This window comes from Lissotriton helveticus, chromosome 2_1 (genome assembly GCF_964261635.1).
Source record: "Lissotriton helveticus chromosome 2_1, aLisHel1.1, whole genome shotgun sequence".
Classification (NCBI taxonomy): Eukaryota; Metazoa; Chordata; class Amphibia; order Caudata; family Salamandridae; genus Lissotriton; species Lissotriton helveticus.
This window is the reverse complement of record NC_136059.1, coordinates 1,626,065,093-1,626,090,969: the sequence shown is the minus strand read 5'-3', so window position 1 is coordinate 1,626,090,969 and position 25,877 is coordinate 1,626,065,093. Positions and strand designations below refer to the sequence as shown.

The window sequence follows — 25,877 nt, the reverse complement described above, 5'->3', positions numbered from 1 at the left end:
AGCTTCAGGAATTGGATTTCCATTTATTTTGCTGTAACATTTGTTGTCATTATCCAATCCAATCCAATCCAAAAATTCTTTATTTCGGTCCTCAAGATCATAAAAGATGCATTACATGTACATACATTTAAACAGTTATATAAAAAAGGGATACGATTTAAAAAACACATTACATGTAAAATGATTACCAGGTTGTTCGGGACGTGATAAGGATAGAAACCAATTCATAGTTAGGGACAACAATTCATGGCATGATCGAAAAGCACAATCCATAGTATAAGGACAATTTTCATATTTACGGCAATTGTGCATTTAGCAGTTTTTTCCTGATCTGCCACATAGCCATGATAAATTTCGCCACTGCAAACACTATGTGGGGTAGAGTACTAGTTCTTAACACTCTATACGCATGCATATGGCTCCTAAAACCCAAATTCCTGCATAAGGGGACCAACCAATATTTCCTTGGTCTCTGATAAGCAGGACAAAAAAAGAGAAAGTGTGTTTCATCTTCGTCATGAGAGTTACATCCTGGGCAGATTTTATCATCCCTGTGTAACCAATTACAAGTGAAGGTTTTGACAGGCAAAGTGCCAAGCCTCCACTGTATGAACAGCTTCCTGGCTAAAATAGGGAAAATGATATCCATAAAACCTTCAAATTCATATGAATTTTTGGATTGTAAGAAGCGTTCGGTTAGGGTGCCGTGTTTAGATGAAGTCAGGAGAAGATCTAAGCTTTTCTCCTTATGGATCTGAACTAATCATTTGCGGGAGAGGCTTTGGCAGCCTAATTCAGGAGCCTCCCATAGCTCTGGTAATTTTAAACGGTACAGTTCCTTCTTTACGAAAGCCAGCCGGGGAATTTTGTCTCGTTGGTTCAGGTCCATTACGTGGGCAAGATCACTCCTATAATGAGCAAGCTCACTGGTAGACCAAAGCCTATGCCAAAATCTTTATTGGCTTAGACTCCAACTCGGCAGAGATAGATGGTAGACCCATGTCCAATCTCAGGGGAAACAGGGGTGTACTACGGGGGAGGGCCAGAAGGCGTCTAAGAAAGTTATTTTCGACTCTGGCGAGAACCGGACCTGCTCAATGCCCCCATAGCTCACTGCCTTAAGATGCGGCCGCTTTGGCCTGCGATTTGTACATTTCCAGCGCAGGACTTATCGGTTTGAAGGTTGAAGTATTTACAACCTTCAAAATTGCACCAGAAAGTTGGGACAGCTTGAGCTGAGATCTTACGATTTGGGGGTCCCAAGATAGGTTCTCGTGTAATGTTACCCCTAGGTATTGAAAGGTTGTGACCCTTTCTAGGCTAACTGAACCCAGAGTGGGGTTGGGTCTGGTTTTTGGGGATGGATTGAAGATCATGAATTTGGTCTTCTCTGTATTGATCTCAAGACCATGTTGTCTACAGAAAAGATCAAATCCATCTAAAATCCTTTGAATCCCCATGGGGGTTTTTGGAAAGCAGGAGGGTGTCGTCAGCAAACATAATTGCTGGCACCCTCCTGCCGGCCAAAAAAGGAGCGTCATTGTCTTTGATGTTGTCAAGGTGGGATATAACGCTGTTGACAAAGAGGCAAAACAGGGTTGGCGCCAGAACGCAACCCTGCCTTACCCCTCTGAGAACAGGGAACCTTGATGACAATGCTCCATCCCTCCCACACCTGACCTGCGCATAGTTACCATCATGGAGCCTGATTAGGGCGTGCAACAGTTGGGATGGGACACCCAACTCCCTGAGGACCTGCCATAGTTTTTTCCGTGGGACCAGTTCAAAGGCTGACCTCAGATCCACGAACACCATGTATAGCCTCCCCCCCTCAATCCTCACCGTTTTCCAATACAGGAGGACGAGGCGGAAGACCTGGTCCATGGTGGACGTGTTTTTTCTGAAGCCAGCCTGGAGGGGACTCAGGATTTCATTTGCCTCCATCCAGTCATTGAGATGGTCCAAAAGGAGTCGAGAGAAGAGTTTTTGGGGGACATCAATGAGGCTGATCGGCCTGTAGTTGGCTGGGAGAAGAGGAGAACCCTTTTTATAAATAGGCACTATCTCAGCTCCCAGCCAAGTACAAGGGATCTCCATACCTCCCAGGATGGCATTAAAGAGAATAAGGAGGTACGGACCCCAGATCTCAGGATGTTGTCTAAAGAGGTCACCGGGCAATCTATCCAGTCCCGGGGCCTTCCCCATTGCCAATCTCTCAATTGCACTGACCACCTCACCAAGGGTAAATTCTAACCCAACTACGGGGATGGGTGTATCAACAGGGGCCACTTCAAAGGCAGGCTGTTCAATATCTTGATACAGTCTGCCGAAGTGGCCTTCCCAGGCGGATGATGCGATATTGGATTCCACTGCCGCCTTGACCTCTCCCGTGCCATTATTCACCAGGGTCCAATTTTTTTTCGAATCCCTAGTTTCTAATGCGGAGGAGAGGTCCTGCCAATGGTTCCAGTCCCACTCCTTCTTAGCCAGGACCATGGCTTCCTTATACAGACGCCTAAGTTTGGCGACTGTGGCCCTGTCAGAGCCCGCTTTAATGGAGGCAATTAACTCTGACTTAACCTTTTTGCAGGAAGAATTGTACCATCTTGAGGTTCGGGACTGTTTGCGTCTGGGGGCTGCCACTGGGTAGAAGACCTCTGCTAAAGATCCCACTAGGTTTTCATGGATGATTGCCAATTTATTGTTAAAATCTGGGGATCTGGGCTGATTAATTAGATCATCTATTTCAACAAACTTCGGGAGAGCTATGTCAAAGATTTTTCTTATATTTTCCTCTGAGCTAAAAATGTTCCCCCATTTTACCCTTCGTCTGTTAGAACTAAGGGCCAAGTTACCTGGATCGTCATTAGATTTGGCAGGTAGTGACTCAGCGACAGGAGCAGGATGTTTCAGATCCAGTAGGAGAGCGTTATGGTCACTGTCTGTTCTGGGGGATACTCTAAAGTCTTGGACTTTGGACCATAAACCGAGGTCGACAAAGATGTAATCCAACCTCGATTCGTGATCCTTCCTATTGAAGGTACAGGATGAGGGACTATCTGATAGAGTGCGACCGTTACAAGCCCTCAGTGCATAGTTTAAGGTGAGGGACATGATTTGGACCGCAAGAGGAGACCAAGATTTAGGATGGGGGGATAAGCAGGGTGGGACGCCCCAGTAGTCGTCTTCAGTGGTAAGGGAGCCCTCCTTTAAACCCTCCAAAGGTTCAAAGTGGCAATTAAAATCTCCGCCCATCAGAATTTTATATTCGCCAGGCAATGATCCCAAAAAAGACGAGAGATCTTCCAGGGTGGGAGATTCCCTAGCTACACTGACAGGACGGGAATATACATTTACAATTGCCAATTTAACTGCATTGGGCCACTTGAGAAGTACACACTGGATGTCCTGCGAGAACATGGGAACGCTCTCCGCAATACATCCAATGTGACTAGCTACCCAAATCGCAAGGCCCCCCGAGGGTCTCCCCTTTCCACTCCAACTAGCCTGAATTTCAAAAACTGCAAAACCCACTCTAGTCAGTGGGTCCCTAGCCCACGTCTCCTGGAAGAGACAGATATCGGTGGTGTCTAATAGGAGCTCCCAATCTGGTGTGTATATTTTATTTGCTATACCTGCCACATTCCAGGAGAGGACCTTCAATGTGTCGGAGCTAAATTTAGGGGGGGACCCATCAATTGTTTCAGGTGTTGTGCCCGCATTTGGAAGTACGAGCCGCCGTTCTTCTGTTTCCTTGGTGGATTGGACAGTAATTGCTATATTGGGCGCACAGAAGGCTAGGGAGGTTTGGGTGTTGCCAGTTTGATTTACGGGTAGGATGACTGCGTGGTCCCTAGGGCCAGACGGTTTCAAACTACTACCTTCCAATTCTCTATTTGGGGTGTCAGTCACTACAGCGCCTATACCCTGTCCCATAGGGTCAGTTACGCTGACTTGGCGAGACTGTGAGAATAGACCCCTTCGAAGTCAATCTACCTCATCAAGGCAATTGAATCTGTTCGGATGGGCATAATTTAGAGTAGTAGAATGGGGGAAGTGCCTGGGCCTATATCTTGTCCCGTCTACAGCAAAGCCCACCTGTGTCCAACCGTCGTCCCTCCTCAAAGATGGCTTATAAGAATTGGGATAGAAATACGAAAGAGGGACCAATTTGATGGATGTGTTACCTTTATTGCCGAGCCAATTGCAAATATAGGTAACAACCTGAGGGCTCTTGAAGCTGACAATTATACAATCTCCCACAGTTTTCTTGGCAGTATACCCAACCCACGGGAACCTTCTAAACAGAAGAACTTCTCCCTTTAGATCAGATGGAAGAGGCCTTTGGATATTAAGCCAGCTGATTACCTTGTTGCGCAAGGAATCATAAGATTCCCTAGCGCCGTTGGCCAGCTCAGGGACCCCCGTCAATATTGCAGTATAGCCTGCCGCCTCAGGGGGCAGATTAACTGCCTTACACCTAGATTTGGGGCTATCCTGCAGATTGGAACTATGGACCAACCCATTTGTTGGTCTCTCCTGGTTGGGTAGACTGGCCGAAGCTGGTTGCTTTGACCTTCTAGGGGGAGGTACCTAGGGAGTGGTACAGGTACTGTTTGAAACACGGGAACTGTGGTGTTGTTAGTTTTAGTTTTTCCCCCAGTAGGAGCTGTAGGCAGTAGTGGAGCATGAGCCATAGTTGACAATGATGGACGGGAAACTCCCATACTACTCCCTTGTATTCTGTCGAGATTTGGTCCCATCCCAAATTGCGCTCCATTGCCCACACTGTGTCTCTCAATCGATGTCAATCTCGATTCTATTGAATCCAATTTAAGAATAAGAGGATTCAACAGACTTTTGAAGACAGCGGTGAGAGAGGCAATAAGGGAGTCTGAAGTGTTAGGGGTGACCCCACCAAATAAAAATGGCTGTGTAATCACAGGTGTGGATGCAATCGGTAGGGCACTTGAGATTACCCCATTCTTTCCCAAACTTAGAGACTCAAGTGCGCCCAAATTTTTCTCCACAATGGGTATTACATAATCAGTTTTTGTCCTTTTAGCACCTTTAGGCTTACTGGGTCTTTTCCTTTTAGTTACGGGATCCTCGCTATCACACGTGTGCACCGGCAGGTTATCAGCCCTACCCTGATCCCCAGGCGGTGCAATCACTGTGACAGGGGAGAGCTCTACATCACTAATAGAACGTGATGTGCCTCTGTCCCTTAGCACAGATGACGGTGTCCTAAGTTGTTGCCAAACTGACTCATAGTTTGGTCAATACTGTCCATTAGAGATAGGTGGGTCGCATCAAGCGGGAGCGGTGTGCTGGTGTTTGTTAATAAACCTGGCGAGAATAAACAGGAACTTTCAACACCCTCCTCAGTTACAGAAATACCCTTATTAAATAAAGGATTAGCTTTAAAAAGAAATTTGTCCAGTGTCCCAGAAAGAGTGGAAGCAGCCTTGCTTCTAGTTTCCCTACTGGCCATAGTAAAGCGTTTTACCGGTAGACAACTAAGTAGGCAAAGTACAATACCCGAGGGACAGGGCGTTAGAGGGGTGGCCCGGCCCGGTCTCTTTCGTTCTCTAACGGCCTCCAACGGCCCGCCCTTTGCCCGGGCTTAGCCCGGCGCCCGCCCGAGCGCGTCCGCGATGCGCGGGATGGGCGTGTTCTTATGGTCAGTGGGCTGGAATATCACTGGGGAGGTGGGCGTGGGCTCAGGGGAAGAGTCTCAGGTGGGGCACGCGCGGTCAGGAATCCTGGGACTCGCAGTCCCGCTGTCAGTGCCTCCGCCCGCAGAGATGGTGAATCTGCTTCCCGTTGATTAGCACTCCAAAGATCAGTGGAAAAAGGTCTCCCCCTTGTTGTTGGTGACTTCGAGCGGCTCCCGCGGAGCGGGGGCCGCGAGTCACGGTTTTAAACGCCCAGGAGGGAGCGTGGGCTCAGGGGAAGAGTCTCAGGTGCGGCACGAGCCATCAGGAATCCTGGGACTCGCAGTCCCGCTGTCAGTGCCTCCGCCCGCAGAGATGGTGAATCTGCTTCCCGGTGATTAGCACTCCAAAGGTCAGTGGAAAAAGGTCTCTCCCTTGTTGTTGGTGACTTCGAGCGGCACCCGCGGAGCGGGGGCCGCGAGTCACGGTTTTAAACACCCAGGAGGAGGCGTGGACTCAGGGGAAGAGTCTCAGGTGCGGCACGCGCCGTCAGGAATCCTGGGACTCGCAGTCCCGCTGTCAGTGCCTCCGCCCGCAGGGATGGTGAATCTGCTTCCCGGTGATTAGCACTCCAAAGGTCAGTGGAAAAAGGTCTCTCCCTTGTTGTTGGTGACTTCGAGTGGCACCCGCGGAGCAGGGGCCTCGAGTCACGGTTTTAAACGCCCAGGAGGGGGCGTGGGCTCAGGAGAAGAGTCTCAGGTGCGGCACGCGCCGTCAGGAATCCTGGGACTCGCAGTCCCGCTGTCAGTGCCTCCGCCCGCAGAGATGGTGAATCTGCTTCCCGGTGATTAGCACTCCAAAGGTCAGTGGAAAAAGGTCTCTCCCTTGTTGTTGGTGACTTCGAGCGGCTCCCGCGGAGCGGGGGCCGCGAGTCACGGTTTTATACGCCCAGGAGGGGGCGTGGGCTCAGGGGAAGAGTCTCAGGTGCGGCACGCGCCGTCAGGAATCCTGGGACTCGCAGTCCCGCTGTCAGTGCCTCCGCCCGCAGAGATGGTGAATCTGCTTCCCGGTGATTAGCACTCCAAAGGTCAGTGGAAAAAGGTCTCTCCCTTGTTGTTGGTGACTTCGAGCGGCTCCCGCGGAGCGGGGGCCGCGAGTCACGGTTTTAAACGCCCAGGAGGGGGCGTGGGCTCAGGGGAAGAGTCTCAGGTGCGGCACGCGCCGTCAGGAATCCTGGGACTCGCAGTCCCGCTGTCAGTACCTCCGCCCGCAGAGATGGTGAATCTGCTTCCCGGTGATTAGCACTCCAAAGGGCAGTGGAAAAAGGTCTCTCCCTTGTTGTTGGTGACTTCGAGCGGCTCTCGCGGAGCGGGGGCCGCGAGTCACGGTTTTAAATGCCCAGGAGGGGGCGTGGGCTCAGGGGAAGAATCTCAGGTGCGGCACGCGCCATCAGGAATCCTGGGACTCGCAGACCCACTGTCAGTGCCTCCGCCCGCAGAGAGGGTGAATCTGCTTCCTGGTGATTAGCACTCCAAAGGTCAGTGGAAAAAGGTCTCTCCCTTGTTGTTGGTGACTTCGAGCGGCAGTTGTTGCTGAGGATCAAATCAATCATCTCAAGGAGCATACCATTGTGCTCTAACAAGGTGGCGCTTCTGGTAGATAGAAAACTGTCAATTGCTAGTCTTCCAAATTCCTTTTTAATGCAGGTATGCAGTGAGACAACATCCAATGTTACCAACAACATGGAGTTATCCCACTGTAGGTCCTCAATCTTGTTAAGAAAATCCTTTGTGTCTTCTACAAAGGAAGGAAGATTGACTACAAAGGGTTTTAAAAAGAGGTCCACAAATTCAGATAGATTTTCAGTCAATGAACCATTACCAGATATTATTGGTCTTCCCGGAGGGTATTTAACCTTTTTATGCACCTTTGGTAGTAAGTACAGGCACGCAGTCCGTGAAGAGACAATTTTCAAGTACCGATATTCTGATTCTGACAAAAGTCCAATTTCTTTCTAATGAGCTAACCGCATATTGATTTTATGTGTAGCTTCAGGAATTAGATTTCCATTTATTTTGCTGTAACATTGTTTGTCATTAAGTTGTCTAAGCGCCTCATTGTCGTAATCAGATTTATTCATAACGACCACATTACCTCCCTTGTCAGCCTCACGGATGACAAGGGAGGGATCATTTTTAAGATCATACAAGGTCCTACGTTCTTCACTAGATAGGTTGATATTCTTTCTAGGGCCTTTCACAGCAATATACTGATCCTCTAGTTTATGAAGATCGTGGGTTACCATTTTTTGAAAGACATCAATACTAGTGACATGAGTGCCTTGTGGTGTAAACTTACTTCTGGGACGTAATTGGAAATCTAAAGAGAAGTCCTGTTGAATGTCCAGTTCCTGGGCAATCCCTTCTAATGGAGTTTCCATATAGTCATCAAGTGAGGTCAGGAGAGAGACTAATTTTAGATGTTCTACTGACATACTGTCTGAAGCCCCCTCGATCGATGTGGATGATCGTTTGTTATCCTGACTTAAATTAAAATGACATTTTAATTGAACTTTTCGTGAAAATTTAAAAAGATCAGTATGGATATCAGAAAAAACAACTTTGTAGGTTGCACAAAAACCCAAACCTTTATTAAGCAATGACATTTCAGAAATGTTCAATACATGATCAGATAGATTAATTACCAGGTTAACGTCATTAGTAACAGTATCATCACATTGGACTCCCTCTAGGGGTTGAGTTTTTTCTTTTGATTCCTTGTCAGTACCCCTGGTACGTTTTCGGTTTTTCCTGTAACCACCCCTTCTTGTCTGTTTGTGGGTTTCTTTTGTTTGTTGCCAATTCGAAAACGTAGTACCTCCTCTAAAAAAGAAGAAGAGGATGAGGGGGCAGTGGCCTCCTTGTTTAACTCATTAATGGTTGTTCCAGTTGCCCCAGCTTCATCAATGGATGATGTATTGGAACTGCTTAGTAAACTGGTGACACTTCCCATACTTGAAGCGTCTCCCTCTTTTGGTTTGGGAATAAGTATATTATCAAATTTTTGCGCAAAGGTATAAATGGGCCCTTGCAAATAATAACGATCATCCCTAGCTATTATATTTAATTTCCTTTGTTTGATAAAACGCTGGTGATTGGAAATCTGCTCTTTTAGGATTACATAGTTTTTTTCAGTTACTTCTTTCAAGTTTAAATTTTTTGTCTCATCTTCAAGGGCCTGCATTTCTTCTCTCAGCTTGACACATTTTCTGTCTGAGTGTTCAATTAATACTCTCATCATCACAAAAGATGAATTCTCAAGATTATGTTCCCAATCTTTTAGTAAGTCAGCTTCTAGGTCATCAGAAGTTGGAAATGTGAGGATAGGGAGGTCACGTGGTATCTTTTTATTATCCAGATATCTCTTAAGTGTGACCTCGTCCCACCACTTGGATAGCTCTGCCTTTTTTTAGGCGTTCCAATCTAAGAAATTTAGTTTTAATGCCCTCAACCACAGGGGCATTAGTAGCATTGGATTGAGAAGACCTATCTGATGTAAATAGGTCTTTGGCAAGCTCCTCCCTTCCATCATCAAAATTCATTTTCAAATTGGTTTATACTGCAAAAGGGGTGTGTACACTATCCTAAAATTATACCACACAGAACAAGAAGAGGCAGTAAGGATTTAGAGGTTGCACTACCCACAATATACAAAAAGTAACAGCAAAGTCTTATTTGCCAATGTTGCCCGTCTCTGAGGTCCACTGCCTCGGGACCCCAAATATATTAAGCATAAAGAGAAAAGAGAGGCAACATAAATAACAACTGTACAACAAAGTATTAGACACAGTATGTGTCCATAAACAAGAAGTAGTCCTTCAATGATGTTCATACGATGATTTTATTTTAATCTTCAAAAAGTGTCTTGAAACAGATGAACACAGGCAACGCGTTTTGCCCAAAATTGGGCTAATTCAGGGCTGTAAATATAACAATAATATCATCAGGATATACAAGTCCATGTTCAATTCAAAACTTTATACATAAATACATATGTTGAACATGAAGTGCACATTGTTCAGCTAACAACGAGCCACAAACTGCGAAGGACCATCAAACCAGAAAAAGGAAACTAATCATGTATATATAAGAAGAGCAAGACTACATTATCTGGAAGAAAGAAGAATAATACAACATATTATCCCCAATACATATAAAGATGTTATCTATAAATGTGCACAAAACATTATAAAAACACGTTTTTGTGAGAGCCATACATACATGTGGTCAATACAAAACACATGATAACAATTCTCATGACAAGCGATACTCAGAACTGCAGCCTTATAGTATGTGTGTATATTCCAATACACAAGAAAACAACATAATTAGGATAAAACAAAGAAAAACAAGGGTAACGAAGGGGAAAGGACAAAGGTAGAGACGGAACAGCGTGAAAGAAAAGAAAAGAGAAGAAGAAAGAAAAACCAAGCAATTACTACCATATAAATGTATGCTAAAGCAGGGAAATTATCACTGACAATACGACAACGGTGAGCACTACATTGTTTGTCATCCAACTACAGACTCTCTCAATGAAGAAAAAAGCAAGAAGACACATCTCACCAGATATTAAGAATGAAGAATATACCTGGTAAAGGCAAACTTTAAGATGGAGCATGTACGTCTCTGTGTCTCTATGGAGCATCTGTAAAAATAACACATGGCTATAATTTTCTTGGTGTGAACTGACGCACAAAAGACAGTCTCCCCTAGGTCATATATAAAAAATGACAAAAGAATAATAAAAATAATAATACCTATTCAAGGGTTGAAATGTCTGACAACTTCTTGTGTCCTCTAGGCGAAATAATGTTCAGATGTATTCAGATGTCGGCGGTATGTGCCAAACATGACTATAAGGGAATAAGAGAAAAGGTATATTGACTAATTTCCCTCAAATGTATTATTTGGGAGCTCTATTCAACAAGACGTAAAGAAAAACATTTAACATGAAACAATAGCCGATCAGTTACCTTAATAAGTGCAACAGCGGATTCTCAATGATAACTTCCAGTATCTAGTGAGCACTATGATATGTGTCACTGTGTATTGCGCTACAAATAATGTATGCACAAACATTTTTATACATAAACAAAAATAGCGCTCTGCTCATGTTGAACAATGAACAACACATAACTGTCCCATATATTTGAACAACTTTATCTAAAACGTGCAGGTAAAAAAACGAGTAAAAACTGAGAGAAGCAAGACAGAAGAAGGAACAACAGCCCCACCCTGATTCATCAAGACAAATGACAGGATCATGGAAACCCTGAATCTTAAGGGTGCACATATTGTTATTATCAAAATTTGCTCGTACGTTCGCTTAACTACTTAGCGTTTAAAAAGTAGAACAAGAGCAATGCAAACATTGCACATAGTCTGTGAAAACTTTATGCAATTAGTGTCGATCATAACGATGATAAAGACATAATATGTCCGAAGAATTTAAAAGAAACACAGCACCAGTATCGTTAATGTGCTCGTAAGGCACCAAATGCAAGGTTTGTAAAAGCACGACATCATATACTTAAAGGGGACACTAATAGTGCTGAATGTAAGACTCCTGTAACACTTTAGAAATGTGCTCAAGCATACTTAATGTTACCGCGCACATCAGCACAGGTACAGGCATAGTCCCCAACAAGTCCCATTTCAGGGAGTACTTACAAAAGGTTCCGTGATCGGTTAATACATCCGTCTCCTGATCGCGTTTCAGGCCGGTGTAACGGTCGAAAAAAAGGGCGCAAGAAAGATACGCTCACAGCCCCCACTATATATACGTGAACCAATTAGTTTAATAAGATAATTAGTTTGGGGCGTACCCAAACATATTTTCGCGTATCTTCTTAAATTTTGGAAATTCCAGCAAAAATGAGCGATACAGAAAATATACGAACAAAAATAAAGGCATCAATAGTTGCCTTGTTCGTTTTAACGAGCAAACGCAGTGTGTTTAAGTGCTCGTAATGGACAATTAAAAAATGATCGACACAGTATTAGTCAAAAACCACTTTAATGTGTAAATTTTAAGAGCAGAATACAAAAGTTAGCGATATGGTTATTTCTATTGGACTTATAGTATAAAAGCCAAAAAAATATGATATCATAAACCGTTTCATTGGAAAATGAAGGAAAAGAGGGGGGGAGGGATGTCAATAGCAGCCTAGAACTCACAACCCGAGAAGCACTGAAAACACGCGACCGAATGTATCGCGCCACGGCAATTGAGGTTGTTGTACAAAAACAGTAACAAATAGAGATTCCAAGTAGGGTTTCCTAAATAATGGGCGCATTCATCCCAATCGGGAAGTTAGCGAAAAATTATTTTCTAACCAAACAGACTTACCCATTTCATAGAAACACACTGATTGATTTCATAATAAGTCAAGCAGTAAATATAAAACAGACAAAGGCCTCCATACACATGCAAGAAAAATTATTGACCGGTCTCCAGCAGCCGCGAACTCACATTAGCCAGGGTAGTGAGAACACTCAGCCGAGTGTCTCATGCCACTACAGTTGGTAGAAACGACTAACCCAGTATAGACCAATAATGTTAGTTACCATCTTGCGACTATATGGCCACATACAGTACTAACACCGGTCAAGAATATTATACAGATTGCAAACCAATAATAGCATGGACTGTAACTTGCAATAATAATATCTGAATTGCAAAGTTTAAATACTTTCGAAAAAGAACACAACCACCCGAGGTAGACATAACATATATGTATTGCAAGAGTTTGATGCCTACGGTGCCTAAGGTGGCCTTGAACTCATGATGCCTAAAGCAGTAGAGACACTCAACCGGGTATCTCATACCACTGTAGTCAGCACAAATGAGATGTGTGGTATCATGATATATATCTCGCATGCCACTAAAGGGCCTCCTTTAGTGGCATGCTGTACTAGCCACGATTGATGATGTTGTAGAAGTCAAGACCATATATTGATATCGACTGCTACTTGTACATAAACATTCCTGGATTTGTAAAATTAGCAATCTCTGCAAAGAAAGAGGGACAACCCAAACACCAACGTCACACACCAGTGTGCTTTCAGAAAACAGAGAAGAGAAAAGAAACCATGCTTCCTTGGAGAAAGTAATACTTAGTTGGCATTACAATGAAAATATGCAAGTATTCGATGTTAAAAAAAGAGAGAAAACAGTGGGACGAAGGAAATTAGAATAAGGAAAAAGGAGTGGAGTGGAGTGGGAAAAACACAGGGTAAGCAATTACATGGGTCAATATTGCATATCCAGTATGTCATAGATGCAGGTTGATGTTAATATATTCACAAGAAATAATGCATCTCGTTGTCAGAATTCAAACCGATAGAATCAGCTCTTAATTTGCATATCCAAGTAGACTCCAACTGACGTAGGCGCAGTTCTCTATTACCGCCTTGTCTATCAATTGGCACATGGTCAATTGCATGAAATTTGAAGCTAGCATTAGAAATCATGGACATGTGTGTGCTCCCAATGCATTTGTGCTATCATTTCTGAGAGCAGCACGACGATGTTCCTGAATGCGGACCATTAACTGTCTTACAGTGCTCCCCACATATATTTTGTTACAATTGCATAATATTACATATATCGCATATGTGGATTGGCAGTTGAGAAGGAATTTTGTCTCATGTACATAACCATTATTGTAAGATAAGCGTGATGTATTATTCAAACCCATATGACAGATACTGCATTTGCCACAGATGTAAAAGCCTCTGGATCGATTGAGCCAGCAGGTAGTGTTCTTGTTTTTAATTGCAGTATAACTGGGGCATAGAGCTTCTCGCAAAGTGCCATATCTCTTGTAGATTATCCCGGGGTTTTCACCCAGGAGTGATCCCACTCCTGGAGTTCCCAGAAGGACCTTCCAATGTCTGTGTAAAATTTTATATACTTCTTGATTCAATTGTGAGAAGGTGGTAATAAAAGCTAGTCATTCAGTGTTTTTGAATTTCGGCAGTTTTTTGGGTTTCATAAGATCTTTCCTATTCACCTTCCTAACTGTATCAATAGCAGAAGTAAGAACCTGGTTGTTATAACCCCTCTGTTTAAACCGTTTCATGGTCTCCAAAGCATGTTTCTCAAAGTGACTATCATCACTACAATTCAGGCGAACACGAATCAGTTCCCCTAGGGGAATTGCGTTTTTTGTGCTCGTGAAATGTGCACTGTCACAGTGAAGTGTGCTGTTAACAGCTGTCTCTTTTCTGTACAAAGATGTTGAGTGTCTGTTATCATGAACATATATCTCAACGTCAAGGAACTGAATTTTGCTCTTGGAGCTGTTGATGGTAAATTGAACATTAAAGGGATTGTCATTTAGATATCCAAAAAAGGAGTCTAAGTTTTCTTTTGTCCCAGTCCATACCAAAAGACATCATCTATATAACGTCCCTAAAAGTAGACATCACCAGTCCAGTTGTTAGCATTCCGGGACCATACATGGACACTTTCGAACCATCCCATAAGCAAATTTGCGTAGGATGGTGCGAATATTAAGCCCATCGCGGTCCTTTGTTGTTGTTTAAACAAAACTTGGTTGAATAAAAAATAGTTGTTGCTGAGGATCAAATCAATCATCTCAAAGAGCATACCATTGTGCTATAACAAGGTTGCACTTCTGGTAGATAGAAACTGTCAATTGCTAGTCTTCCAAATTCCTTTTTAATGCACGTATACAGTGAGACAACATCCAATGTTACCAACAACATGGAGTTATCCCACTGTAGGCCCTCAATCTTGTTAGGAAAATCCTTTGTGTCTTCTACGAAGGAAGGAAGATTGACTACAAAGGGTTTTAAAAAGAGGTCCACAAATTCAGATAGATTTTCAGTCAATGAACCATTACCTGATATTATTCGTCTTCCCGGAGGAAATGTAACTTTTTTATGCACCTTTGGTAGTAAGTACAGGCACGCATACCGTGAAGAGACAATTTTCAAGTACCGATATTCTGATTCTGACCAAAGTCCAATTTCTTTCCAATGAGCTAACAGCATATTGATTTTATGTGTAGCTTCTGGAATTGGATTTCCATTTATTTTGCTATAACATTGTTTGTCATTAAGTTGTCTAAGCGCCTCATTGTTGTAATCAGATTTATTCATAACGACCACATTACCTCCCTTGTCAGCCTCACGGATGACAAGGGAGGGATCATTTTTAAGATCATACAAGGCCCTACGTTCTCCACTAGATAGGTTGATATTCTTTCTAGAGCCTTTCCCAGGAATATACCGATCCTCTAGTTTATGAAGATCGTGGGTTACCAATTTTTGAAAGACATCAACACTAGTGACATGAGTGCCTTGTGGTGTAAACTTACTTCTGGGACGTAATTGGGAATCTAAAGAGAAGTCCTGTTGATTGTCCAGTTCCTGGGCAATCCCTTCTAATGGAGTTTCCATATAGTCATCAAGTGAGGTCAGGGGAGAGACTAATTTTAGATGTTCTAATGACATACTGTCTGAAGCCCCCTCGATCGGTGTGGATGATCGTTCGTTATCCTGACTTAAATTAAAATGACATTTTAATGTAACGTTTTCGTGAAAATTTAAAAAGATCAGTATGGATATCAGAAAAAAAACCTTTGTAGGATGCACAAAAACCCAAACCTTTATTAAGCAATGACATTTCAGAAATGTTCAATACATGATCAGATAGATTAATTACCAGGTTAACATCATTAGTAACAGTATCATCATATAGGACTCCCTCTAGGGGTTGAGTTTTTTCTTTTGGTTTCTTGTCAGTAACCCTAGTTCATTTTTGGTTTTTCCTGTAACCACCCCTTCTTGTCTGTTTGTGGGTTTCTTTTGTTTATTGCCAATCGAAAACGTAGTACCTCCTCTAAAAAAGAAGAAGAGGATGAGGGGGCAGTGGCCTCCTTGTTTAACTCATTAATGGTTGTTCCAGTTGCCCCAGCTTCATCAATGGATGATGCATTGGAACTGCTTAGTAAACTGGTGACACTTCCCATACTTGAAGCGTCTCCCTCTTTTGGTTTGGGAAGAAGTATATTATCAAATTTTTGCGCAAAGGTATAAATGCGCCCTTGCAAATATTCACGCTCATCCCTAGCTATTTTATTTAGTTTCCTTTGTTTGATAAAATGCTGGTGATTGGAAATCTGCTCTTTTAGGATTACATCGTTTTTTTCAGTTATTTCTTTCAAGTTTAAATGTTTTATCTCATCTTCAAGGGCCTGAATTTCTTCTCTCAGCTTGACCCATTTTCTGTCTGAGTGTTCAATTAATACTCTCATCATGACAAAAGATGAATTCTCAAGATTCTGTTCCCAATCTTTTAGTAAGTCATCTTCTAGGTCATCAGAAGTTGGAAATGTGAGGATAGGGAGGCCACGTGGTATCTATTTATTATCCAGATATCTCTTAAGTGTGACCTCGTCCCACCACTTGGATAGCTTTGCCTTTTTTAGGCGTTCCTATCTAAGAAATTTAGTTTTAATGCCCTCAACCACAGGGGCATTAGTAGCATTGGATTTAGAAGACCTATCTGATGTAAATAGGTCTTTGGCAAGCTCCTCCCTTCCATCATCAAAATTCATTTTCAAATTGGTTTATACTGCAAAAGGGGTGTGCACACTATCCTAAAATTATACCACACAGAACAAGAAGAGGCAGTAAGGATTTAGAGGTTGCACTACCCACAATATACAAAAAGTAACAGCAAAGTGTTATTTGCCAAGGTTGCCCGCCTCTGAGGTCCGCTGCCTAGGGACCCCAAATATATTAAGAATAAAGAGAAAAGAGAGGCAACATGAATAACAACTGTACAAAAAAGTATTAGACACAGTATGTGTCCATAAACAAGAAGTAGTCCTTCAATAATGTTCATACGATGATTTTATTTTAATCTTCAAAGAGTGTCTTGAAACAGATGAACACAGCCAACGCATTTCGCCCAAAATTGGGCTTCCTCAGGGCTGTAAATATAACAATAATATCATCAGGATATACAAGTCCATGTTCAATTCAAAACTTTATACATAAATACATATGTTGAACATGAAGTGCACATTGTTCAGCTAAGAACGAGCCACAAATTGTGAAGGACCATCAAACCAGAAAAAGGAAACTAATCATGTATATATAAGAAGAACGAGACTACATTATCTGGAAGAAAGAAGAATAATACAACATAATATCCCCAATCCATATAAAGATGTTATCTATAAATGTGCACAAAACATTATAAAAACACATTTTTGTAAGAGCGATACATACATGTGGTCAATACAAAACACATGATAACAATTTTCATGACAAGCGATACTGAGAACTGCCGCCTTATAGTATGTGTGTATATTCCAATACACAAGTAAACAACAGAATTAGGATAAAACAAAGAAAAACAAGGGTAACGAAGGGGAAAGGACAAAGGTAGAGACGGAACAGCGTGAAAGAAAAGAAAAGAGAAGAGAAGAAGAAAGAAAAACCTAGCATCTACTACCATATAAATGTATGCTAAAGCTGGGAAATTATCACTGACAATACGACAACGGTGAGCACTACATTGTTTGTCATCCAACTACAGACTCTCTCAATGAAGAAAAAAGCAAGAAGACACATCTCACCAGATATGAAGAATGAAGAATATGCCTGGTAAAGGCAAACTTTAAGATGGAGCATGTACGTCTCTGTGTCTCTATGGAGCAACTGTAAAAATAACACATGGCTATAATTTCTTGGTGTGAGCTGAAGCACACAAGACAGTCCCCTCTAGGTCATATATAAAAAATGACAAAATAAAAATAATAATACCTATTCAAGGGTTGAAATGTCTGACAACTTCTAGTGTCCTCTAGGTGAAATAACGTTCAGATGTATTCAGATGTCGGCGGTATGTGCCAAACATGACTATAAGGGAATAGGAGAAAAGGTATATTGACTAATTTCCCTCAAATTTATTATTTGGGAGCTATATTCAACAAGACGTAAAGAAAAACATTTAACATGAAACAATAGCTGATCAGTTACCTTAATAAGTGCAACAGCGGATTCTCAATGATAACTTCCAGTATCTAGTGAGCACTATGATATATGTCACTGTGCATTGCGCTGCAAATAATGTATACACAAACATTATTTATACATAATCAAAAATAGCGCTCTGCTCATGTTGAACAATGAACAACACATAACTGTCCCATATATTTGAACAACTTTATCTAAAACTTGCAGGTAAAAAAACGAGTAAAAACTGAGAGAAGCAAGACAGAAGAAGGAATAACGGCCCCACCCTGATTCATCAAGACAAATTACAGGATCATGGAAACCCTGAATCTTAAGGGTGCACATATTGTTATTATCAAAATGTGCTCGTACGTTCGGTTAACTACTTATCATTTAAAAAGTAGAACAAGAGCAATGCAAACATTGCACATAGTCTGTGAAAACTTTATGCAATTAGTGTCGATCAAGAATTTAAAAGAAACACAGCACCAGTATCATTAATGTGTTCTTAAGGCACCAAATGCAATGTTTGTAAAAGCACGACAACAAATACTTAAAGGGGACACTAATAGTGCTGAATGTAAGACTCCTGTGACACTTTAGAAATGTGCTCAAGCATACTTAATGTTACCGTGCACATCAGCACAGGTACAGGCATAGTCCCCAACAAGTCCCATTTCAGGGAGTACTTACAAAAGGTTCCGTGATCGGTTAATACACCCGTCTCCTGATCGCGTTTCAGGCCAGTGTAACGGTTGCAAAAAAGGGTGCGAGAAAGATACGCTCACAGCCCCCACTATATATACGTGAACCAATTAGTTTAATAAGGTAATTAGTTTGGGGCGTACCCAAACATATTTTCGCGTATCTTCTTAAGTTTTAGAAATTCCAGCAATAAGCGATACAGAAATTATACGAACAAAAATAAAGGCATCAATAGTTGCCTTGTTCGTTTTAACGAACAAACGCAGTGTGTTTCAGTGCTCGTAATGGACGATTAAAAAATGATCGACACAGTATTAGTCAAAAACCACTTTAATGTGTAAATTTTAAGAGCAGAATCCAAAACTTCTTCCGGGAAGACCAATAATATCTGGTAATGGTTCATTGACTGAAAATCTATCTGAATTTGTGGACCTCTTTTTAAAACCCTTTGTAGTCAATCTTCCTTCCTTTGTAGAAGACATGAACTATTTTCTTAACAAGATTGAGGACCTACAGTGGGATAACTCCATGTTGTTGGTAACACTGGATGTTGTCTAAGCATGTGCGGATTTTGCGAATTGGCAATCCGCGAAATTGCGTATTTACGGATTCGCAATCCGCAAAATCCGCGAACTCTCGCAAATTTTGCGGATTCCTTTTTTTTGTGTGTTCGCAAGTGTTTCTGCCATTTCGCAAGGGTTTTTTACCAGTTCGCAAACGCGAACTTACTTGTCGGGTAGCAACGGTGGCGACCATGTTGTTTCTACGTCTGGTTCATCACAGCACCCTCTGTTTCACCACTGCCACCCTCTGTTTCACCACTGCCACCCTCTGGCTCACCCATGCCACCCTCTGGCTCACCCATGCCACCCTCTAGTTCATCACTGTAGATTATGGGGGGAAAAGCACACCTGCCCTGCCTCAACTGACATGAATGAATTAGGGGCTGATTAATGTGTCACTGAATTTGAGCTTCCAGGCTGGCACCTGCTTCCTTATCTGTAATTGCTTTCTGTTGCAGTGTAATGTTTTTAACAGGACCTTTGTTGTATACTTGTAGCTATTCTCTGAGCCTGCTGTGAGGGTCAGAGCAGGCTCATAGAATAGTTGCAAGTAGGCAACTGAACTCTGAAGGGGCCCCTCAGGAAGCACTACAAGGAATGGTTACTAATGATAAGATTGAACTTTTGCACCTGCTGAGTGCTTTCAGTTTTGCAAAAATCCAAATATCCAGCAGCATCCACAAAAAGTAATCCTTCCAGGCACTACAGGGAATGGTTACTAATGATAAGATTGAACTTTTGCACCTGCTGAGTGCTTTCAGTTTTGCAAAAATCCAAATATCCAGCAGCATCCACACAAAGTAATCCTTCCAGATCAAGATCCAAATCAAAGTGACCAGCACATGAAGAAAGCACTGGGAGGAGCCTGCTGGACAGGAACAGGAAGTTGGAGACTGTGGGGCACTTCCTTCCTCCCACCCCCCCCAAAATGGACTCCTTGCAAACAAAAGTGCAGGCAAATGTCAACCTGAGGAGTTATTCTGATAAAAATCATAATTTTCAAGGTTTATGCTGCCTGCTGGTGGATTTCTTGTGTGAAATTGTAAATTTTGCAATCTCGCAATTGCGAGATTGTCGCTGCCCGCCGCATCTACGTGTTCGCAAGTGTTTACTCCCGCGAAATTGTATAGTATTCTAGTTGGCAAGTGCGACCAAGCAAAAAATCAGCTTCGCACGGATTTACGAATTTTCGGCAAGTTCGTGGATTGCGACTTTGCCGAAAATCCGCAAAATCCGCGAGCGGAACGGATTTTACGCCCATGCTTAATGTTGTCTCACTGTATGCCTGCATTAAAAAGGAATTTGGAAGACTAGCAATTGACAGTTTTCTATCTACCAGAAGCGCCACCTTGTTAGAGCACAATGCTGCTCCTTGAGATGATTGATTTGATCCTCAGCAACAACTATATTTTGTCCAACCAAGTTTGGTTTAAACAAGGGACCGCGATGGGCTCAAAATTTGCACCATCCTACGCAAATTTGTTTATGGGATGGTTCGAACGTGTCCAAATATGGTCCCGGAATGCTAACAACTGGACTTTTGATGTCTACTTTTGGGGACGGTAGATAGATGATGTCTTTTTGGTATGGACTGGGACAAAAGAAAACTTAGACTCCTTTTTTGGATATCTAAATTACAATCCCTTTAATGTTCAATTTACCATCAACAGCTCCAAGAGCAAAATTCAGTTCCTTGACGTTGAGATATATGCTCATGATAACAGACTCTCAACATCTTTGTACAGAAAAGAGACAGCTGTTAACAGCACACTTCACTGTGACAGTGCACATTCCACGAGCACAAAAAACGTAATTCCCCTAGGGGAACTGATTCATGTTCGCCGCAATTGTAGTGATGATAGTCACTTTGAGAAACATGCTTTGGAGACCATGAAACGGTGTAAACAGAGGGGTTATAACAACCAGGTTCTTACTTCTGCTATTGATAAAGTTAGGAAGGTGAATAGGAAAGATCTTTTAAAACCCAAAAACCAGCCAAAATTCAAAAACACTGAACGACTAGCTTTTATTACCATCTTCTCACAATTGAATCAAGAAGTATATAACATTTTACACAGATATTGGAAGGTCCTTCTGGGAACTCCAGGAGTGGGATCACTCCTGGGTGAAAAACCCGGGATAATCTACAAGAGATCTGGCACTTTGCGAGAAGCTCTATGCCCCAGTTATACTGCAATTGAAAACAAGAACACTACCTGCTGGCTTAATCGATCCAGAGGCTTTTACATCTGTGGCAATTGCAGTATCTGTCATATGGGTTTGAATAAGACATCACGCTTCTCTTACAATAATGGTTATGTACATGAGACAAAATTCCTTCTCAACTGCCCATCCACCAATGTGATATATGTGATATTATGCAATTGTAACAAAATATATGTGGGGAGCACTGTAAGACAGTTAAGGGTCCGCATTCAGGAACATCGTCGTGCTGCTCTCAGAAATGATAGCACAAATGCATTGGGAGCACACACATGTACATCCATGATTTCTAAGGCTAACTTTGAATTTCATGCAATTGACCATGTGCCAATTGATAGATGAGGCGGCTATAGAGAACTGCGCCTACGTCAGTTGGAGGCTACTTGGATATGCAAATTAAGAGCTGATACTGTCGGTTTGAATTCTGACAACGAGATGCATTATTTCTTGTGAATATATTAACATCAACCTGCATCTAAGACATACTGGATATGCAATATTGACCCATGTAATAACTTACCCTGTGTTTTTCCCACTCCACTTCTTTTTCCTTATTCTAATTTCTTTCGTCCCACTGTTTTCTCTCTTTTTTTAACATGTAATACTTGCATATTTTCATTATAATGCCAGCTAAGTATAACTTTCTCCAAGGAAGCATGGTTTCTTTTCTCTTCTCTGTTTTCTGAAAGCAAACTACTGTGTGACGTTGGTGTTTGGCTTGTCCCTCTTTCTTTGCAAATATTGCTAATTTTACAAATCCAGGAATGTTTATGTACAAGTAGCAGTCGGTATCAATATATGGTTTTAACTTCTACAACATCATCAATCGTGGCTAGTACTATACGTGGCCCTTTAGTGGCATGCGATATATATATCATGATACCACACATCTCATTTGTGCTGACTACATTGGTATGAGATACTCGGTTGAGTGTCTCTACTGCTTTAGGCATCATGAGTTCAAGGCCACCTTAGGCACCATAGGCATCAAACTCTTGCAATACATATATGTTATGTCTACCTCGGGTGGTTGTGTTCTTTTTCGAATATATTTAAACTTTGCAAATCAGATATTCTTATTGCAAGTTACAGTCCATGCTATTATTGGTTTGCAATCTGTATAATATTCTTGACCGGTGTTAGTACTATATGTGGCCATATAGTCGCAAGATGGTAACTAACATTATTAGTCTATACTGGGTTAGTCGTTTCTACCAACTGTAGTGGCATGAGACACTCGGCTGAGTGTTCTCACTACCTTGGCTAATGTGAGTTCGCGACTGCTTGAAACTGGTCAATAATTTTTCTTGCATGTGTATGGAGGCCTTTGCCTGTTTTATATTTACTGCTTGACTTATTAGGAAATCAATCAGCGCATTTCTATGAAATGGGTAAATCTGTTTGGTTATAAAATAATTTTTCGCTAACCTCCCGATTGGGACGAATGCGCCCATTAATTTTAGGAAACCCTACTTGGAATCTCTATTTGTTACTGTTTTTGTACAACAACCTGAATTGCCGTGGCTCGATACATTCGGTCACGTGCTTTCAGTGCTTCTCGGGTTGTGAGTTCTAGGCTGCTATTGACCTCCCTCCCCCCCTCTTTTCCTTCATTTTCCAATGAAAGGGTTTATGATATCGTATTTTTTTGGCTATTATACTATAAGTCTAATAGAAATCAGCATATCGCTAACTTTTGTATTCTGCTCTTAAAATTTACACATTAAAGTGTTTTTTGACTAATACTGTGTCGATCATTTTTTAATCGTCCATTACGAGCACTTAAACACACTGCGTTTGCTTGTTAAAACGAACAAGGCAACTATTGATGCCTTTATTTTTGTTCGGATATTGTCTGTATCGCTTATTGCTGGAATTTCTAAAACTTAAGAAGATACGCGAAAATATGTTTGGGTACGCCCCAAACTAAGTACCTTATTAAACTAATTGGTTGACGTGTATATAGTGGGGGCTGTGAGCGTATCTTTCTCGTGCCCTTTTTTTCGAACGTTACACCGGCCTGAAACGCAATCAGGAGACGGATGTATTAACCGATCAAGGAACCTTTTGTAAGTACTCCCTGAAATGGGACTTGTTGGGGACTATGCCTGTACCTGTTGATGTGCACGGTAACATTAAGTATGCTTGAGCACATTTCTAAAGTGTCACAGGAGTCTTACATTCAGCACTGTTAGTGTCCCCTTTAAGTATATGTTGTCGTGCTTTTACAAACATTACATTTTGTGCCTTAAGAGCACATTAATGATACTGGTGCTGTGTTTCTTTTAAATTCTTCGGACATATTATGTCCTTATCATCGTTATGATCGACACTAATTGCATAAATGTTTCACAGACTATGTGCAATGTTTGCATTGCTCTTGTTCTACTTTTTAAACGATAAGTAGTTAACCGAACGTACGAGCAAATTTTGATAATAACAATATGTGCACCCTTAAGATTCAGGGTTTCCATGATCCTGTAATTTGTCTTGATGAATCAGGGTGGGGCCGTTGTTCCTTCTTCTGTCTTGCTTCTCTCAGTTTTCACTCGTTTTTTTACCTGCACGTTTTAGATAAAGTTGTTCAAATATATGGGACAGTTATGTGTTGTTCATTGTTCAACATGAGCAGAGCGCTATTTTTGTTTATGTATAAATAATGTTTGTGTATACATTATTTGCAGCGCAATGCACAGTGACACATATCATAGTGCTCACTAGATACTGGAAGTTATCATTGAGAATCCGCTGTTGCACTTATTAAGGTAACTGATCGGCTATTGTTTCATGTTAAATGTTTTTCCTTACGTCTTGTTGAATAGAGCTCCCAAATAATAAATTTGAGGGAAATTAGTCAATATACCTTTTCTCTTATTCCCTTATAGTCATGTTTGGCACATACCGCTGACATCTGAATACATCTGAACGTTATTTCGCCTAGAGGACACAAGAAGTTGTCAGACATTTCAACACTTGAAATAGGTATTATTTTTATTTTTATTTTGTCATTTTTTATATATGACCTAGGGGGGACTGTCTTGTGTGCTTCAGCTCACACCAAAAATTATAGCCATGTGTTATTTTTACAGTTGCTCCATAGAGACACAGAGACGTACATGCTCCATCTTAAAGTTTGCCTTTACCAGGCATATTCTTCATTCTTAATATCTGGTGAGATGTGTCTTCTTGCTTTTTTCTTCATTGAGAGAGTCTGTAGTTGGATGACAAACAATGTAGGGCTCACCGTTGTCGTATTGTCAGTGATAATTTCCCTGCTTTAGCATACATTTATATGGTAGTAATTGCTTGGTTGTTCTTTCTTCTTCTCTTTACTTTTCTTTCACGCTGTTCCGTCTCTACCTTTGTCCTTCCCCTTCGTTACCCTTGTTTTTCTTTGTTTTATCCTAATTCTGTTGTTTACTTGTGTATTGGAATATACACACATACTATAAGGCGGCAGTTCTCAGTATCTCTTGTCATGAGAATTGTTATCATGTGTTTTGTATTAACCACATGTATGTATGGCTCTTACAAAAACGTGTTTTTATACTTTTTTGTGCACATTTATAGATAACATGTTTATATGTATTAGGGATATTATGTTGTCTTATTCTTCTTTCTTCCAGATAATGTAGTCTTGTTCTTCTTATATATACATGATTAGTTGCCTTTTTCTGGTTTGATGGTCCTTCACAATTTGTGGCTCGTTGTTAGCTGAACAATGTGCACTTCATGTTCAACATATGTATTTATGTATAAAGTTTTGAATTGAACATGGACTTGTATATCCTGATGATATTATTGTTATATTTACAGCCCTGAGGAAGCCCAATTTTGGGCGAACTGCGTTGGCTGTGTTCATCTGTTTCAAGACACTTTTTGAAGATTAAAATAAAATCACCGTATGAACATCATTGAAGGACTACTTCTTGTTTATGGACACATACTGTGTCTAATACTTTTTTGTACAGTTGTTATTTATGTTGCCTCTCTTTTCTCTTTATGCTTAATATATTTGGGGTCCCTAGGCAGTGGACCTCAGAGGCGGGCAACATTGGCAAATAAGACTTTGCTGTTACTTTTTGTATATTGTGGGTAGTGCAACCTCTAAATCCTTACTGCCTCTTCTTGTTCTGTATAGCTCAATGTGTACTTGGTGCTTTGGATGACAAGGAAGTCTCTCCGAGTTGGGCTCAGCAGATGTGACCTAAATTGGAGCTGAAAGAGACTGGTGTTTTTATCTGAATTTAAGAAGAACTCCAAGTTCAGGTATTTAATAATGTATTTTATAAACTTTGTTGTGAAGCCTTAGTAAGTATAGTAATGTTGGTAAATGTATTCTACACCATGTGTACAGATCAAAAAGCTGTTTGGGAAAGTGTAGATGTGTTAATATAGCTTTCGAGAGGTGCACAATTAATGAAGAGAGATGTGAGCAACAGGGGCATCGTGAACCCTCCACTTTAGCAGCTACAGTGGGGGTGGTGTTATTTATGGGCCTCTTCTGTCTGCAACTGCCAGAGAAATGCTAATCATTAATGGTGGAATACATTGTCAATAGAAGAACACGCAGAAACAAGGAAAATTGACACCTGGGTAAATAGACCAGGGAAAGAAAGAAGGTATATTGGAAAGATGGCTAAGTAAAGGGATGGGTAGATGGATGAGTG

General features: G+C 41.6%; 1 protein-coding gene and 1 long non-coding RNA gene across 2 annotated transcripts in view; both read right to left on the bottom strand.

Moving 5' to 3' along the window:
* LOC144818809 (protein NipSnap homolog 3B-like) overlaps nucleotides 1–25,877 on the bottom strand; it is a 556,246-nt gene that overhangs the window by 219,081 nt on the left and 311,288 nt on the right. The window lies entirely within an intron of this gene.
* Nucleotides 16,589–17,816, bottom strand: LOC144818810 (uncharacterized). The gene is made up of 2 exons (XR_013607164.1): nucleotides 17,741–17,816; nucleotides 16,589–16,686 (listed from the first exon to the last, which is right to left on the bottom strand). It is a non-coding gene; the product is annotated as an uncharacterized LOC144818810 (long non-coding RNA).